This window comes from Egretta garzetta, unplaced genomic scaffold, assembly GCF_000687185.1.
Source record: "Egretta garzetta isolate BGI_Z169 unplaced genomic scaffold, ASM68718v1 scaffold277, whole genome shotgun sequence".
NCBI lineage: Eukaryota > Metazoa > Chordata > Aves > Pelecaniformes > Ardeidae > Egretta > Egretta garzetta.
Window position 1 is genome coordinate 268,550 of NW_009260271.1, and position 327 is coordinate 268,876.

At 71.3% G+C, this 327-nt stretch overlaps 1 protein-coding gene across 1 annotated transcript in view; it reads right to left on the reverse strand.

Annotated features, from left to right (window-relative positions):
• Positions 1-327, reverse strand: part of PAX5 (paired box 5) — a 144,818-nt gene that overhangs the window by 127,295 nt on the left and 17,196 nt on the right. The window lies entirely within an intron of this gene.

A 327-nucleotide genomic window follows, 5' to 3' on the forward strand; every position in this document is an offset into this window, starting at 1 on the left:
GGGGGGGCCTGGGCGGGGGCCCCCCCGCCGCGGGCTCCCCAGCGAGGCCCCGGGGCTGGCGGACGTTGTCCCAGCACAGGAACCTCGTGGGAGCAGAGCAGCCCCCGCTCGCTGCCCCTGCTTTGCTGCCGGCGTCACGCCGGCCCGAGCCCGCAGCCTCCAGCTAGTGAAGACCCCCAGGCAGCCACAGGGCTGAAAGGCCCCGAGGCTCCCCAAAATACGAACTAAATCCGCTTTGCTCTAACAGAGCCCTCGGGAGAGGGTGCTGGCTGTGTCCAGCCAAGGGGGGGTCGTTTGTCATGGCCGACGCGAGCCTGGAGGTGCCGG